Raw genomic sequence first — 18,963 nt, 5'->3', positions numbered from 1 at the left:
CAACAGGGGTTAAGAATAATGAATCATCCAGGGTGCCAATATCTGTTTCAAGTTCAAAACTGATTCACTGTTATTTTAGAGGGACTTCTGACTTTCCACAAATGAATAATTCGTGTCTCACTGTTGTAGGACTAGGAAAAAAAGTGTTTCTTATTCTGTTGTGTTCTTGAGTGTACGTATAGTGAAATTCTGAAAATTATCTTGAATTTTGTAGGAAGGACATTAGCTAATTTACATTCTGAGTCTTTTTCCCCTGAGAGTGAAATCAGAGTAACAGGAATTTTACAGATCTAGGCACATTTTCGATGAACATCACTAAAGATAATGTTTTTATGTGATGATATTTATGACTCCGTGACTCAGACCAAGAAGTGTTTCTTTTGTTGGTAAGACTAAGTCTGCACCTCAGTTCCGGCAAAGCCAAGATTACAGAATGACAACCATATAAGTGGGACTAGAGTGGGAATCATCCTAGGCGGGTAATGGCAGTGCCCTTTCGTGGTAAACTTTCTGTCACGTTTTTCCCTCAGGTGTTGACAGTAATCATAACATACCAACGAACAAAACAAACCTCAGGCATGGAAAGATTCCAAGTATTTGGGACAAAAGCGAAATATGTATTAATTATCCAGCCACATTTAAATAGTTAGATGTGAGATGTCATGCAGACAAAATGTTTGAATCAATCTGTTTTCACATGGCTCTTATCTGAACATGGAAACTATTAATATTTCTATTAATTCTGCTGTTGCCTGACAGTTTTATATCTGTCTACCTATCTATCTATCTATCTATATATCATGAAAATCCCAAACTACTGAGAACATCAAATAATGAGTTCTTTTTACAACCTTCAGTGCTCCCCATCATTCACTCCATTGTTTCTGGTTTAAAATCTTAAAAATATTCCTAAAAAGTCCAGTTTCTGAAACAACAACAAAAACTCCAGCTAAAGCTTCAAAATAATCAGCAAATTTTCTATTTAAATTTGTTACTTTGAAATCTCTTTATTTATGAGTAATGGGAAAACTCACTCTGAATTGTTCTAAACAAAAGAATTTGAATGCTAGCAGTTGCAAACTGATGAAGCTTCAGGATCTAGAACTCACCTAAAGATGTACTGTGTATGCATGTGTTTTCACGCTGGATTTTTTTCCTCTTACTGTTGTGTACCATGCAGAGATACTAAATCTCTTAAGGACCTTCCAAAGAAGTTTCCATTATTCTTCCCACAGTCAGGGATCTCCTCCCTGAGTTCTAGTTTATTTCTTTTAGTTTTACTTTCAGCTTGTTCCACCAGCAGGAAAGTATTTTTTCTTCTTATTCTAGTAATTGACTCATCAGTTTCACCTCAGCAACTTGTTGGGCTTGAAAAATTAATTGGATGAAAGTAGTCATTTGCTTTGGGTATATTTATTACCTTAAAAAAATAACAATAAACTGGAGAATTCTGATTATGTGCCCTGTAATGTAAAAGCTGAAAATAAAAACATTTTTTTTTAAGTTGAGAGGACTTTGGGAGTTGAGCATCTTAATACTTTAATTTTTCCAGGCTCAGGACTGAATTTTAGTTGTCTTAGGAAGTGAAATCGATTCTTCCTTCAGATTCACACAAAAATGCTATTTATCTTTTTCAAAGGTCACCTGGAAGAAGAATTTGAAAAGGCAGCAATTTATAGATTTTCTATAGTTAGTGGTCATATCTGTTGGTAATGTAAGCATCTCTGGGTGATTTGTAGTGGTCAACATCAAGTCAAGAAGTGCTTCCTTCAAACTTGGAGTCCTAAGTACTAAAAGAAAAGTTATCTGCACTTCATGAAGCCAAGGTGGAATAGACCAACAGCTGCATATGTCACATGCCTGCTCTTAGGAAGGGGAAGAGGGGAGACTCCCAGCCATTTCACTGCAATTGTGAAAAATCTCTGTACAGTTGTCCTAGGACCCTCCACTATTATGGCAAATGTTCCTGATTAGGCTTAGGTCCCATTCAGTACTAGGACGGCCTCCTTTTCCATGTCTCTCTATAGTCTTGGAAATTCTCCCTTGGAAAAAAGTTCTCTTTGGCCACATTTCAAATGACCGTAATGAATGCATCTTCTTTGGAAAGGAGCGGTAGTGTAGCTTTTGTAGTTTGTTTTTCTGTGAAGGTTTGGAACTGAACGTTGCTTTAACTTTTAAATGATCACAAACTGGTGATTTCTTTGGCAGTGACTTTCTTTCAAAAAAATATATTTTATTCCAATCAGCTCCATGAAAACACACAATTCTTCTCTAGATATATATATTAGATTTCATTTTTTTTTTTTTGCTGTTTTCCTGCTTTTATACATGTCTCCTTACTTACTCTCACTGTCTCCTTAAATACAGGTAACTTGAACCTGTCATACACAAGGGAGAACCACATCTTCAGATTTTTTTTAAAGCCATTTGTGCTAAGTGCTCAGTGCTCAGCCAACTCTTTGTGACCTCATGGACTGTAGCCTGCCAGGCTCCTCTGTCCATGGGGTTTCCCAGGCAAGAATACTAGAGTGGGTTGCCATTTCCTCCTCCAGGGGATCTTCCTGACTCAGGGATCGATCCCATGTCGCCTGCATTGGCAGGCAGATTCTTTACCTCTGAGCCACTGGGAAGCCCCTCTTAAGCCATTTTGTCCAATTCAAAAGATCTAGTGAATATCATCTTAATCTGAACAACAACAACTCAATTTATTCAGAGATTTTTAACTGTGATTTTATTCTTGACACAAAATTGAGTCTAAACTGACCTTTCAGCTCAAAACGTTTCCCAATTTTATTTTTTTACTGCTTGAGGCTGAGACATATTCAGTTCTCTCAATCCTACACATCCCTCAGTTCAGTTCAGTTCAGTCACTCAGTGGAATCTGACTCTTTGTGACCCCATGGACTACAGCACGCCAGGCTTCTCTGTCTATCACCAACTCCCGGAGCTTGCTCAAACTTATGTCCATTGTGTCGGTGATGCTATCCAACCATCTTATCCCTTATCATCCCCTTTTCCTCCTGCATTCAATCTTTCCCAGCATCAGGGTCTTTTCCAATGAGTCAGTTCTTCACATCACGTGGCCAAAGTATGGGAGTTTCAGATTCAGTATCAGTCCTTCCAATGAATATTCAGGACTGATTTCCTTTAGGATTGACTGGTTTGATCACCATGCAGTCCATGGACTCTCAAGAGTCTTTTCCAACATCACAGTTCAAAAGCATCAATTCTTCGGTGCTTAGCTTTCTTTTTAGGCCAACTCTCACATCCATACATGACTACTGGAAAAACCATAGCTTTGACTAGACAGACCTTTGTTGGCAAAGTAATGTCTCTGCTTTTTAATATGCTATCTAGGTTTGTCATAACTTTTCTTTCAAAGAGCAAGCAATTTTAATTTCATGGTTGCAGCCTCCATTTGCAGTGATTTTGGAGCCCAAGAAAATAAAGTCTGTCACTCTTTCCATTATTTCCCCATCTATTTGCCATGAAGTCATGGGACCAGATGCCATGATCTTTGTTTTTTGAATGTTGAGTTTTAAACGAATCCCTAACTTTACTGAATTTTTATTCTTTTATTTATGCTTCTAAACTGACAGATTCTATTCTGAGCTCTTCTCTTTCTTGTAATACTTTGTTAAATGCAGCCCAAAGCAACACTAGGACATAGTCTTCCCCTTGGGATGCAAGTTCATTAGGTACACATAATATGACTTCCAAGTTGTCAAGGGAAAAATTTTACTTAATGTCTCACCACTGCATATCCAGTATAACTTTTCTTACCTTTGCTACCCACCTCCTAAGCCAATGCAAAATATTTTATGTTTCTTATTAGAGTAATAACTTGTTTCTAAGAACCTACTTCTCTACCAGGAAAAGCAGAATTAATCTGTGGTAACAAGCAACTTCGTGGAGGGCACTGCAACCCACTCAGTACTCTTGCCTAGAGAATCCCAAGGACAGAGGAGCTTGGTGGGCTACAAGTCCATAGGGTCTTACAGAGTCAGACACGACTGAAGTGACCTAGCATGCACAACCAGAACATCAGAAGCTTAGTGACTTAAAGCAACAAAAGTTATTCCTTCCTGACTCTACCTGTCCTTCACAGATTAGCTGTAGGCTTCACACTTACTCATCTGGTCTGACTGAGCAGCTACCATTTCAAACATTGCTAGATATCAAGGCAAAGGAAATGAGCTTATTTCTCTTGCTGACAATTAAATGCTTGGACATTTTACAGTTTTGTTCACAACTCATTAGCCAGAGCTAGTCACATGACCATACCCAACTAGGACTTCAGGGTGCTCAATACTCAGAAGACAATGAATAGGAAATACTTTGTAAACACACAATGACTACCACATACATTGTTACATTATTTTGTAACAATCATCTGTGTACAGCTTTGTTTCTTTTATTTACTTAATAAAAATAAATATATTTCACATATCATATGTGAAATTTTCACATAGCTGTTTAACGTGTATAGTTCAACGAGTTTTAGTATATCCACAGAGTTTTGCAGCCATGCTCACAATCTAAGTTTAGAATATTTTTATTGCTTTAAAATTTAACTTCATACACATTGGTGGTCACTCTCAATTCCTTCTTCCTCCTAGCTTCTAACAACTACCAATCTACTTCCTGTCTATATGGATTTGCCTGTGCTGGACATTTCACATAATATGTTCATATGATATGTGATCCTTTACAACTGGCTCTTTTTTTCATTTAGCATAATGCTGTATGTTTTCATCCATGCTGTATGTACAAGTACTTCATTTTTAAATTGCCAAAAAATATTCCATTGTGAAGATTATACCATATTTTGTTTATCCAGTTCCCTCCCAAGTAGTGCTATTTGTACAGAATTGCCTGCCAATGCAGGAGACATATGAGACGAGGATTTGACCCCTGGGTCAGGAAGCTCCCCTGGAGCAGGGCCCAGCAATCCGCTCCAGTATGCTTGCCTGGAGAATCCCATGGACAGAGGTGCCCGGCAGTTTACAGTCCATGGGGGTCTCGAAGAGTTGGACATGACTGAAATGACTCAGCACTTGTTTATCCATTCATCAGTTGGTGGCCATTTAGGCTGATTTCATTCACTTTTCCAATACTGTGAATAATGTTGCTGTTAACATTCATGTAACGAGTTTTTTTTGTGGACGTGTTTTCATTTCTCTTGGATGTGTACTGTACATAGAAGTGAAGCTACTGGTTCAGTTCAGTTCAGTTCAGTCACTCAGCCATGTCCGACTCTTTGCAACCCCATGAACCGCAGCACGCGAGGCCTCCGTGTCCATCACCAACTCCCAGAGTTTACTCAAACTCATGTCCATTGAGTCGGTGATGCCATCCAACCATCTCATCCTCTGTCGTCCCCTTCTCCTGCCCTCAATCTTTCCCAGGATCACAGTCTTTTCAAATGAGTCAGCTCTTCCCATCAGGTGGCCAGAATACTGGAGTTTCAGCTTCAACATCAGTCCTTCCAATGAATACTCAGGACTAATCTCCTTTAGGATGGACTGGTTGGATCTCCTTGCAGTCCAAGGGACTCTCAAGAGTCTTCTCCAACACCACAGTTCAAAAGCACCAATTCTTCTGTGCTCAGCTTTCTTTATAGTCCAACTCTCACATCCATACACGACCACTGGAAAAACCATAGCCTTGACTAGACGGACCTTTGTTGGCAAAGTAATGTCTCTGCTTTTTAATAAGCTATCTAGGTTGGTCATAACTTTCCTGCCAAGGAGCAAGCGTCTTTTAATTTCATGGCTGCAATCACCATCTGCAGTGATTTTGGAGCCCCCAAAAATAAAGTCAGCCACTGTTTCCACTGTTTCCCCATCTATTTGCATGAAGTGATGGGACCAGATGCCATGATCTTCATTTTCTGAATGTTGAGCTTTAAGCCAATTTTTTCAATCTCCTCTTTCACTTTCATCAAGAGGTTCTTTAGTTCCTCTTGCCTTTCTGCCATAAGGGTGGTGGCATCTGCATATCTGAGGTTATTGATATTTCTCCCGGCAATCTTGATTCCTGCCTGTGCTTCCTCCAGCCCAGCATTTCTCATAATGTACTCTGCATAGAAGTTAAATAAGCAGGGTGACAATATACAGCCTTGATGTACTCCTTTTCCTATTTGGAACCAGTCTGTTGTTCCATGTCCAGTTCCAACTGTTGCTTCCTGACCTGCATACAGATTTCTCAAGAGGCAGGTCAGGTGGTCTGGTATTCCATCTCTTTCAGAATTTTCCACAGTTTATTGTGATCCACACAGTTAAAGGCTTTGGCAAAGTCAATAAAGCAGAAATAGATGTTTTTCTGGAACTCTCTTGCTTTTTCGATGATCCAGCGGATGTTGGTAATTTGACCTCTGGTTCCTCTGCCTTTTCTAAAACCAGCTTGAACATCTGGAAGTTCATGGTTCACGTATTGCTGAAGCCTGGCTTGGAGAATTTTGGGCATTACTTTACTAGCACGTGAGATGAGCGCGATTGTGTGGTAGTTTGAGAATTCTATGACGAAGCTACTGGGTCATACGGTAACTCTGGGTTTAGCATTTTGAAGAGCTGCCAATCTGTTTTTCCAAAGTGACTCTACCGTTTTATATTCTCACCAGCAATGTGTGAAGGTTCCAGTTCCTCTGTATCCTTGCCAATGCTTGTTGTTATGTTTTTCAATTTCAGAGTCCTGCTAAACGTGAGGTGGTATGTCATTATGGTTTTGATTTACATTTTCCAGATGACTAATGATGTTGAGCATGTTTTTGTGTGTATGTTGGCCATTTGCATGTCTTAGTAAAAATGTCTTTTCAAATCTTTCACTCCAAAAAATAAAAAATGGGTTCTTTGTCTTCTCGTTGTGGAGATTTAAGGTTTCTTTACATATTTTGGACACAAGTCCCTTGTCAGATATATATATGATTTTTAAATATTTTCCCCCATCCTGTGGGTTGTCTTTTCACTTTCTTGATGGTGTCCTTTAACACACAAAAGTTTTACATTTTGATAAGGTCCAATTTGTCTATTTTTTTCTTTGCCATTTGTGTTTTTGGTGTCATATCTAAGAACCATTACCTAACCCAAGGTCACAAGGATTTACTCCTGTGTTTCATTCTAAGAAATTGGTAGTTTTTGCTCATGCAAAAACTGTGACCCATTTTAAGCTATTTTTTAATGGTGTGGAATAGAGTCTAAATTTATTCTTCTGCATTAACTATCTAGTTGTTCCAAGCATCATTTATTGAAGAAAAGGAAAATGTCAGAGAAAATAAGTGATTTGCTCAAGGTCAGATACATCAGAAAGATTCAAACATAAGTTTTTTCATAATTTAAAAGCCTATACTCTTTCTCCAACACAATGGCTGTCAGTTAGTGAAAGAAGGCATATTTTCTATATCAGCTGTGTAACAAGACTTGGAAACACACCTGCATCAGATGTTGGTTATCAGACTACATATTTTGCTGACTTGTTAAAAATCTGATAAATTATCATTAATATTGATTAGTATTAAATAGAAACATCTCAAACCATATATAAATATCTCTGACATAGATATTTAAACAAATAAAAAAATGTTCAAGCTGTACCATCTGGAATGGGGAGGTAACCCATCTTAAAGGAACAGAATGACTCAGTATACCAGGAGAAGTTCAGAATGTGGTTCTCAAACTGCTTGCCAGAAAAACTGGCAATCATTCAAAAATAGACATTCCAATGGATTTATTTTAAAGGAATTAATCCTATCTTAATATGAAGAATAAAATCATTTAATGCAGATATTCATAGTTCTGATCTTGTCCTCTTTCCAGCTCTCTGTAGGATTAAGTGCATGCCTTGTGGTTTTTGCACTGAAATCTACATTGTATAATTCTTTATGTCATGTGAGTGTGACTTGTCTTCCTGATTAGATTATAGTCTTTCAAAGAGCAGGGAAGTGTGAGCTTTCTTTCAATTTCAGTGACCCTAGCATAGTGTTGGGCATGTGGTCTATATTTAATATTTTGAAAAAAATTAAACCTGATCTTCATCGCGGTAAATGCTTTCCAGGTGGTGCTAGTGGTGAAGAGCCTGCCTGTCAATGCGGGAATCGTAAGAGATGCCGATTCGCTCCCTGGACTGGAAAGATCCCCTGGAGGAGGGCATGGCAATCCACTCAAGTATTCTTGCTGGAGAATCGCCATGGACCAAAGAGTTTGGTGGACTACAGCCTATAGGGTCGAGAAGAGTCAGACACGACTGAAGAAACTTGGCAGGCAGGCAGCCGTCTTGGTAAAGTGCATTGCATTAGGATTTCTTCTTTTTACAGACATATTCCCTAATGATTCAAATTTTGAAACCAAATCTCAACTTCACACCATTTTTTTTTACCTTGGCATAAATATAAAAGGCTGCTTTATATTACTTCAAAGTGGAGTTTATCATATCAAGAACAATTTGTGGAACTTTCTTCTTATAACCTTCCAAAAAAGCATGGTAGTCCTGATTTGAATTTACTTTGAGCATATGATATGAATATTTTCCTTCTAGGATGCTTCATCTTAAAACAAGGAAGCCTCAATAATCATCCATGATGAAAATATTTTTAAAAATGTGGTGCTATTGTGCAGAGCAGAATTGCTGCCCATTCTAAAACAAATCTTGTGCATATATATAGTATTTAACTGTAGTCTGTTATAGATAGGAAGATTAAATTTGATTTCTCTTCCTCTTGGAAGTTTGTTCCAAGCTTCCAGGTAGGTCTTGGAGATTCAGTAACACTTCTTTGCAAAACAAAAGTGGTGTTTTTTACTTAGCTCCTGAATTATTTAGATATTTTCCAATACAAAATTCTGCATTTCTCTTTCTGAATACCCTGACAGGAATAGCTTTCTCCAAAACTTTAAAGTGTTCTTTGAAAATAGCCAAATGATTCCCTCTAGATTTTATAAATTCATGCACCTGGAGGAAAGAATATCCTTGTCCAGTTCAGACACTAGGTCAGTGGAAAGCGGTAGCACCCATCATTTCTCGACTCCCCGCTCTGTTCCAGCTGTCAGACAACTTTTACAATTTACCTCATGTAATCCTCACAATAGCCCTCCTGTGTTACTAGTCTCATTTTGTAGGTGATGTGATTAAGGCCCCTTGCTGTTCATCAACAGGCACCAGACTTTTAAAAGCACTTGTTTTCAGGGCAGAGGAAATGAGAGAGAAAACATTAATCCCAATATGACAGCTATACACTAATTGCTAAACAAATCTAAATTAAATTTTGTAGGGATAAAAAAATCTGTTTAAGAAGGGATCTAAAATCAACATGTATTGTATTGAATTTCAAATTTTATAGAAACATGGTCATTTAAAAAATATTTTCTTCACTTTATTGAGGAAAGTGTTTCTTTTTAATAGCGGCATTTCCATGCTGATTTGAATAACTGCTTGTAATATGGATTTTAGTCCAGAGCCTAAAACAGAAAGAGCCTCTTAATACATGTTGAATGAGTCTGGAATCTAAAGGGTAGCCCTCCTTTTATCGCAGCCCCTATCAATTCCAGTTGTCTCCCCAAACTTAACAGTTTTGTGAAATTGCATTTACTATTTTTTTTCTCTATGCAATAGCATTCATATATGTACACATAGACTAAGATAAGATTTCCATATCTTTGAATCATACTGAATATATCATTCCATGAGATTTTTAAATTTAAGAATATGTCTTGAATATATTTTCATCCCAGATTAAATAGATCTATTTCTCTACTGATTCTTTCTTTCATCTGCTCCCTTCCTCCCTCCCATCTTCCTTCCCTTCCTCTCTTCTTTCTGTCCTTCCTTTCTTTCTCCTGCTTATGGCAACATGCAGCAAAAGTCTTGTGTAAGGGAGTAGTCAGATTCAAGAAAGAAAAGGCAGATTAAGGCCATATCAGAACTTTTGGCTAAACAGTTTGGACATTATCCTGAAGGATGTGGGGAGCACTTTGGTAAAAAACAATGATTTGGCAACCACAAGAATGCACTTGCAATATAAGTGAAAATGTGTTATAACTGCATATCAATCCATTAAATTTTTTTCTTCAGTTAAAATCTAACTCATACTTTAAGTGCTTACATAGCTAGCAATCCATTGCTGATTAATTCCCTAATGATTTTCCCAAGAGTTTCAGACTTAGGTCTTCTCAGTTGAGAAAGGATGGGCATCATCCTATTTGTGTTCTGAAAGGGCTTCTCTGGCTTCTGTGTGGAGGACAGACTGTAGAAGAAGGATAGAAGCGGGAGCAGGGAGATAGCTTAGGAAACCAAGCGATATGGCGGCTCGGTCCCAGGACTCTGTGGTGAGGTAGTAGCATAAGGTGAAAGTTGTAACTGTTGGGAGGAAGAGAAGCGTGGTGTCCAGGGTGGCTCCAATGACTTGGGGCCAAAAACCCAGGAAAGCTGAGGAATGGAGATGGGCAGAGAGGCAGAGTCAGAGGAAGGCATGTGAACTTTATGAATAACACTAACATTTAGCATTAAGAGTTGAGTTATTTCTCAAAAACAAGACCTTTTGAAAGCTTGGTTTTATTGATCATTATTAGCAGTGAGAGGAAAAGCTTTTCTAATAGACTCCAAAATTCAGGCCTTTAGGAGAGAGGTTTATTTCTCCCTCAGGCTTCATCTCAAGCCAGCATTCCAGACTGTGGTCAATTCTAGCCCACAGGGGATGTAGAGACTCCTGTTCCTTTCATATCAAGGCTCTACCCTTTTCTTGGAGACAACGGCACATTGTTAGTTGTCAGAATTGGATCACTGGACTCTAGCCAGTTGGAAGGAGGTGCTTTAGGGGCTTTAGGGGTGCATGCTCACTCTCTGGCACTGAAGAGGCTCAGATCATCTCACCTACATTTCACTGGTGGGAACTCAGTCACATGGCCACACTCTCTGCAAGGAAATGTAGTTTAGCCATGTCTGAATAGACTTCCTTTATTGTGAATGACTGTAGAGAATAGATCATGAACACCTAGAAATTTCTATTTTATAAACACACCATCTTATTGAGGACCTATTTTGTGTTGATGTCTGGCTGCATTCAGGAGATTTTTCTGTGCATATAACTGTCAGACATGATAGGTGTTATGGCATTAAAATTTTGAGAACTGATGCTAGAAGATCTTAAAGTTGCTTTTTTTCCCTAACCTCATCATCTTTAAGGCCCCAATAATAACTGATTTCGATTCATGGTTAAAATTACCTCTCTGGGACATTGTGCCATGAAGAGGATGAGGCTGTCATCATTTAATAAGATGAGTCCTCATGGTCAAGCGACACATCAGTAACCTGATATACAAACCAGTCTCCTGTGAATTCTCCTGTGAGAACTCACTCACTCCTGATCCAAACTGCCAATGGGGCAGCAGGACAGGCCACGAGTCAGACTCTAGGTGATCACAGTGACATTCTGAGCGCTCGCCAGCTTGCCTCATGATCCTTTCTATTTATTTGCTTATTTTTGGCTGTGCTGGGTCTTCGTTACTGGACAGGCTTTTTCTCTAGTTGGGGCAAACGAAGCTTCTCTTTGTTGCAGTTCACAGGCTTCTCATCGTAGTGGCTTCTCTTATGGCAGGCTCTAGGCACTCAGGCTTCAGTAATTGTGGTTATCAATAGTTGTGGCACTCAGCCTTAATTGCTCTGTGGCACGTGGGGTCTTCCCAGACCAGGGATTGAACCTGCATCTCCTGCCTTGGCAGGCGGATTGTGGATTCTTTGAGTCACCAGGAAGCCCTACCCCTCGATTCTTTTCCCCTCTCAGCTTCTAGTAGCCCGTGCCTATAAGCACTGACATCATTGTTTTACTTCCCGCTGAGTTCAGAGCAACTCTTCACAGGCCGTTCAAGTGTAAAGGATTTTATATATGAGACCCTGCTTTTGGCCTTGCCCTTAGAAACTACAGAGACCGTCTACCTTGTCATGACTACACAGTGAATCTATTCTTCACATTCTTAACATTCCTGATATATATCTTCTCTTTCTTCTCTGTCTCTTACTTTTTCCAAAGCCATAGGGTTTTAATATGGAAATATAGATTCAGCAAGAAGAGTCTTTTCTGAGCTCTGCACGACAGGCCAGAGCATATAAAATTTCAGGCATTGTGATGGGACCCTGTTCCCTCTGGCGTTCAGCTGGCAGGTGATGTGTTTTATGACGGCAGGTTGCATCTAGACAACGTGTTTAAAATACACAAATGTGTGACCTCCTTCCTTTTTTAAAGGTTCACTATTGTACCTGTGTGCTCCGTCTCCCTCTCTTAAGGATGCATAGGTTTATATCAAATTTCCTTCTGCCCTCTTCCTCTCCCAGTATAGTTATACAAATGCCAATGCTTAACTGTTGTGCATGCTACTGTTTTCAGAAGTCAAATCACCGTTTCTCAGATCTGTCTCAGGGTGGTCCCAGGGGAATTTTCTTCTCCAAGAAACCTTTCTCAAACGTCCATCTTTGATATCTACTATTATTAAGTGCATGAGCAGGTGGGACTTTGCCTTCTTCATTCTCACACTCTCACAGAGACCAAACCTGATGCCAAAAGATAGAAAGAAAACACAGATAGCAATACCCACCCAAGTCACACAGGTTAAGTGAGCTATCTGCTAATGGGAGCACAATGACTTACGTCACAGTGTGAGGTGGGAAGTCTTCTGTTTAGGCTCACGAAGAAGACACTTCAGAAGCTGAATCCATCCATCCATACTAAACTACTCAACTTGGTGTTCACACTGGTGTTTGGGGAATTCCATTCATCCTATCATTTTACCTGGTTTGCACTTATCACATCATTCCCTAACTATTCATTCACATACTTGTTTTCTTCACCAGCCTGTGAGCTCCTCAAAGGCAAAGATGGGATTCGAATACCATTGGATATCCAGTGCCAAGTGTAATGCCTGGACTTTGCCAACAACTGAATTTAACACCCACAATAAAACATAGCTGTGGAAGAGACCAGAATATTCTTCTTTGTAGTTAGTAAGCTCAACCTTTTTCCAGTAGATAAATTTACTTGGGAAATTTAATGGTCATCAATGATTTCTTGGTGGGTATGAATCATACCCAGGGGAGCTCAATAGCCTTCATGGATATTTTCATTACATTTGATGAGTCACCCTTCTCTTTCTTGAATAAAACATTGAACCTGTCAAGCAGAACTAAATACTCATGTCCATCAGCACAACTTTTCCCTGAAGAGTGCTAGACACATACAGATAGATTCTTAACTTTCCAAAACACCTTTGCCTAATAAGAATGGACATTTATTATTTGTGACTGCCCCCAAACCTATACTTTAGGAATTTCTCACTTTATGAGTTTTGGCTGCTAAGAATTAAAAAAAAAAAAAAAAAAAAGCCATAACAAACTCCCAAACCTAGATTCCTTTGCAGCTTGGTACAGGCATGGGATGTAAGCTCCACTAATCAGACCACACTCATCAAGGCTGGGATTTGGAAGTCAGCAGTGTGAAAAGGCTTTCCCACGCAGGAAACATGTCTGGTTAGTGTGGTGTGGAAGGCGTGGGGTTCACCTGGTACCCAGTCCCAGGGGTTGTCTGTGCATCAGGAGGGAGCTAGTTCATGCTTACTTCTGCAAGCATGGTTGGGTACCCAAATGCTTGGCCTTTAGCCCACCTGGGCTTTCTGTGAGTGACTTAATATCATTTAATTATTTCCTGCTTAAACTAGCCAGGATAAATTTTGTTGTTTGCGACTAACCTTCCTATCTTACAATCTCATAATACTTCTGTTATTTAAATAGCTATCAAACGGCTATTTAATAGCCAGAGAAATGTTACTTTCTAACTGTTCGCATAAAGGCATCTGTTCATCCATTAAGTGACATGGAGAGTATTCCTTTTATGACCTTGCTTATTTCTTTTAGTTTCTGTTGCTTTTCTCATTGGCCATTCATTAAAAAACCAAAAGCCAAAAAATAAAGCAAAATAAAGCAGATCAAAATAAAACAAGACCCACTTAACCAGAATAGAATAGTAGAAGGAATGGGCTCTACAGACACAAGGAACTAAACTTAGGTCCTGGTTCTGCTACTGCCCTGTGGTCTCAGACATTTTCTTAACCTTCCCCACACTTCTGCAGAAAATGTGGAAACTATATGTATCCTGCAGAGTTGCTGCTGAAATGAAATGAAGCAGTGTATAGACAACTGGTACATTGACAGCCACTAAATAGGAACTCTTCCAAGAGTGCTCTGAACAGTCTTTTTTGAAGGCGATCAGGAAGAGTGGCTCAAATGGTAAGGAATCACCCTGCAATGCGGGAAACCTGGGTTCGATCCCTGGGTTGGGAAGATCCCCTGGAGAGAGGCATGGCAACCCACTCCAGTATTCTTGCCTGGAGAATCTCCATGGACAGAAGAGTCCGGCGGGCTACTGTCCATGGGGCTGCAGAGAGTTGGACATTACTGATCGACAAAGCACAGTGCAGCACAAGTTTATTTCTCTATTAGGCCAATTTCCCTGAATTTATGCCTCTTCCCTAGTAAAGCTAATTAATTCTCAAATTCTTACTGTGGAATTCAAAATCTTCTTTTGCCTGGTCCTGTCCTGCCCCTGTAGCCTTATCCCATACAATCTGTTTGCAGGAGTCTTTGGCATTCATCAGCCCAGTTCATCTTCTCCATCACCCTGTGTGCATTCCCACTGCTGACCTCACTTTGTTATCCCTTCTCAGACTGCCCCCCTTTCTTGAACTTGCCCTTTCCTTCCTCTCTGCCAAGTCCAACCCCTCTGGTATAGACTAACTCAAGTACTTCCCTGAACACACACTCTGATTTCTCCCCATACTGATTAATTTTATACTGATATTAGGTGTTTTGACTGTTAAAAAATAATGTATTTATAAGTGATCATTTAGACAGTCCTTCTTATTACCAGATACAGCTTTGCATGACCTGTCTCGTGCAGTCCTTACAGCAAGCCCACATGGTAGGCCCTAGTAGTTTACGGATAAGGAATCAGGCACAGAGAGATTAGTGGTTGAACGCATTTAATTTGACCTGAAGTCGCAGAACTGGTTAATGGCAAATTCAAGATTCAAACCCAGGCAATCTCTTGTCAAAGACCAATCTGTTAACTGCATTGTAATCTTGAAAGAAGTAACACTTTCAGACATCTCTTTATATTAATTCCCTTGTGTCTGGTATAGAAAAAAATCCAAAGGAAAAGACACGGATTGTTCTACGGAGTGTAGTGAACACAGGGGACGGTGCAGTGCAGTGTGGTCAGAGGTCTGATCAAGCAGGGCTTTGGAGGTCTGATCTTCATGGCACCATGGCCATCCCCACCTCTACCACCAACCAAGTGAGAAGAAGCAAGGATGACGGAACAGCAGCAGCAGCTTACAGGACACGCTGCCTCCACGGAGTTCTCAGCCTGCATGTGAAGGACACCGCTGCTACTCTGAAGGGCAGATTACTCCATTGCTGTAAACAGGTAGTTGCTTAAAGGACTTTCTACTCATCGGTGGGAGTGTGATTCCATGGAAACTTACTGTGATTTAGAGACTCAGGATATGAGTTTGAGTTCCAGCTCTTAGGTTTTTTAGCTGTCAGGCTTGGGCAAGCCTGATTTCCTTATCTATACAGTGATACTACTATTGTCAGTAATGTAGTTGTGAAGGTCACATGTTTTAAGTTTTTTTTTCAAGTGATGGTGTGATTATCACGAGCACAAAAAGTATTTCAATGTTGTAATCTTTTTGTGATAGCCTATCATTTCTTGGACAGTAAATTACCTCCTCTTATGAATAAATTTGCATTCTACCTTATGAAAGCAGAACATAAATTTACACCAAGAGTTACTGCCAGTAGTAAGTGGAGATTTTCATAGGCAAATATGACACAGAGTATATGGAATAGGTAACAGCTTTCAAAGGAACTTTCAGATGACAAACTGAATTGCAGACTGTTTGTGAACCTTGGTAACATATATGACACCTCATTCTGGGTAATTTAGACTTAAAGGGAGCCTCTTTTGGATGGATGACTTTAAATTTCCAAATGGTAATTATAAACTTTGACAGTCTGAGTCATATAATTATTTCATATTCTTCCAAAAAGAGTTTTTGCATTTTTACATCAAACATTTGTTTTATTTAGGGCTATTTTCTTAAGGAATCTTTTCCATTGAGATACCAAGCCAATAGGCAAATTGATTCAAGAGAAAGTTTGTTTTACAATCAGAATTTTCAAAGTTGGGAAAGAAATCCTACACCCACACTATTGTTCTTATTTCAGTTTCAGCATGGAAATAAACAGCTCTCCTTAGGAAATCAAATGAAATGGGTTTTACTTTTACATTACAATTTAAAATAAAAATCTGAATTAGTTAGTAGACAATGCAATTTATATCTACCTTTCCCTCACAATGATCAGATGCCTAGTGAAGTCTTTATTAAGCATCAGTAATATTAACTAGTTTCAGGTGGTATAATTCACATATATGGTTTATTCAAGAAATAGGTTGCAAATGAGGATCCCTGAGGGGAAAGGTTCCAGCCTGATTTCTTTCTTTTTAATAATATTAGCTTCTGTTTCTATGGAAACTGAACATCCTGTTTTGCTGTTTGCATAAGATATCTTTAGATTTATTAAAATAGATTCAAATAGTTAAAAATAATAGCATTCTGCTCTGAATATAATATCACATAGACATTTTCACAGACGAGTTAATAAATCAAACTTTATTATGGAAGACTATGCTGTTACAAAGTGCCAATTACAAGTAGGGATTGTGTTTTTGAATTTCCGTACATTTCTAAGATAGTAACTGTATAATTCAGAGAGGGAAACAATTATTTTAAAATCATTTGAATATAATATATCAATAGAAAAGTGGGCCAAGGATAAAAACCATTATATGCAAGTGTGGGTATACACACACACACACATACACACACACTACATACATATATAGCTAATAAACATAAAGTATATATATCTATAAATAGTAAACATTACATATACATGGTTAATAAACATCAAAATATATTCAACCATGCCAGTAATTAAGATATGCAACTTAAAACAATAAAATATCAATATTTACCTCCTTGGTTTCCTGGTGGCTCATGTGCTAAAGAATCTGCCTGCAGTGCAGGAGACCCAGGTTCAATCCTTGGATTGGGAAGGCCCCCTGGAGAAGGAAATGACAACCCACTCCAGTATTCTTGCCTGGGAAATCCCAAGGACAGAGGAACCTGGGGGGCTACAGTCCATGAGGTAGCAAAGAGTTGGACATGACTGAATAACTAATACTTTCTGTTTCACTTTTTACTTTCTTGATTAGTCAAACTGAAAAAGTGATAAAACCCAGTGGTGGAAGAGTTATGGAGAAATAGGCACATGTTGAGACTGTTGATAGGAATATAAACTGGTGCTAGTTTCTGAAGGGTACATTGACAATATGTATCAAAACCTTAAATATATATAAACTCCTTGACCCAGACATTACACTTCTAGGAACTTATAAAGAGATAATCTAACAAAGATATTTATTATTATGATAGAAAAGAGAGAGCAAATATGAAAATAAGCAAAATGTTTTCACTAGGGAATTGTTTAAACTGGTCACGCTCTGTGAGAGAGTTACACTCCATGCGCTTCTGCTCACCAGCAGTTCCCTAGTTCCTAGTAGAAAGTCTAGACGCTCAATACAGTTTTTGAATGAGTTAAGGTGATGGCATAGAACTACTCTTGATTACCTGGAAAAATGTCCATAGTATGCTAAATGAAAAAAGAAAAAGTGACAAGAGAGACTATAAAATGTGATTACTTAAACAAAATCATCACCATATCTATATATGTGTTGATATACTTTGAAATACTGCACACCATAACATCTGAATGAAACAGTGATTCAGAAGAAATGGACTGTGAATGAAAGTTTTTAAAAATCCTAGCTAATGTATTTTTCTCATATTTTCCTTCTATGTATATGCAAAGAGTGACACAAAAAATGATACCTGAAAATCTGTAAAGTAGTTCTTTCATGAAATATAAAGTGAAAATTCCACACAAGAAAATATTGTATCATAGTTTAAAGGCAGTTTTGTCTTTTCCTTATAGGCACATAAAAATGCTGTGTCTAACAACTGATATTGTTGTGGGTGGGATGAAATATTGCACCTGTAGATTGGACTATTGAAGCAATATTTTAATTGGTTTCTATAGTGCTTTCCAATTTATTCACCTATTCACAGCAGATTTAACTTCTAAAGCATCAATCTAGTAATTGTATTTGCCTTTTCAGAAAATATCAGTTCTCTTTGAGTATGAGTTAAGATCTGTTATGTACTGAATGTTTGCATCCCCCTCCCCCAAAATTTACATGTTGAATTCCCAACCCCTAATGTGATGGTATATGGAGGTGGGGACTTTGGGAAGTAAAATAATTTAGATGAGATGGTGAAGTTGGGGCCTTTGTCATGGGATTAGTGCCCTTTTAAAAAGAGGAAGAAATATCAAAATATTCTCTCTCTCTCTCTGCCATACAAAGACAAAGCAAGAAGTTGGCCATCTGCATGGCATCACCAACTCAATGGACATGAGTTTGGGTAGACTCCAGGAGTTGGTAGTGGACAGGGGGCCTGGTGTGCTGCAATCCATGGGGTCGTAAAGAGTCAGACACAGCTGAGCAACTGAACTGAACTGAACTGAAGCCAGCAGTAAGGCCCTCACCAGGGAACTGAGTTGGTAGGCACTTGATCTTGGATTTCCCATCATCCCGTGGGAAATAAATTCCTGTTGTTTAGTTCATTAGGTCTGTGTTATTTTGTTGTGGTCATCTGAGCTGAATAAGACAAGAACTCTTTAACAGGGCAAACAAGGGGCCTCCATGTTGGAAGCTTCATGAGTTCCTTAGTCAGTTGCCACCTACCCAGCACATTCACCATTCTACACCCAATTCCTTCAACATCCTCTGCCACTTTCCACCTC

The sequence above is a fragment of the Cervus canadensis genome, chromosome 33 (genome assembly GCF_019320065.1).
Source record: "Cervus canadensis isolate Bull #8, Minnesota chromosome 33, ASM1932006v1, whole genome shotgun sequence".
Classification (NCBI taxonomy): Eukaryota; Metazoa; Chordata; class Mammalia; order Artiodactyla; family Cervidae; genus Cervus; species Cervus canadensis.
The sequence above is the reverse complement of the archived record's forward strand: the minus strand, read 5'-3'. Positions refer to the sequence as shown.